Genomic DNA, 528 nt, shown 5'->3' with positions numbered 1-528 from the left:
CGGCGTGGGTAAGTGACATGCCCACGGCCACCTTTGGGAAGTCTGTGGCAGAGAAGGGAGGGCTTCATGCCTTGATTAAGCCTGAGCTCCCTGGGAGCCTCTGCTCTGGCTGTAAACAGGCCACACGCGCCCAGTAAGGTGGGCCACAAGCACAAAATAATTATCACACAATTCACTGGTTAGTGGTGCAGCATGTTTAAACAGGCCACATGCACCAAATAAGATGGGCCGCAAGTGCAAGATCATTATCAGGTATCCAGATTGCAACCATATTGGTCTAAACAAAAAGGCAATTGGGACTCATAGTAGAGATGATATCTTTTATTACACCAAGGTTTTTGCAAAAAAAAAAAATCTTTAATTGCAAGGTCTTGGGCACAAACACCCTTCATCGGGCATTGGAGAAAAGATGGTAAAAGTTCTCCTGGGTAGAAATGAAAGTTCATATTTCATAGGATTTCACAGAGGGGTCAATAGATGGAAAGGTCCTCTGGGCAGTCAATTCATAGCTGGCATGGAGCCTCTCAC

The sequence above is a fragment of the Gavialis gangeticus genome, unplaced genomic scaffold (assembly GCF_001723915.1).
Source record: "Gavialis gangeticus isolate Ggan-Ray unplaced genomic scaffold, GavGan_comp1, whole genome shotgun sequence".
Lineage (NCBI taxonomy): Eukaryota > Metazoa > Chordata > Crocodylia > Gavialidae > Gavialis > Gavialis gangeticus.
The sequence above is the reverse complement of the archived record's forward strand: the minus strand, read 5'-3'. Positions refer to the sequence as shown.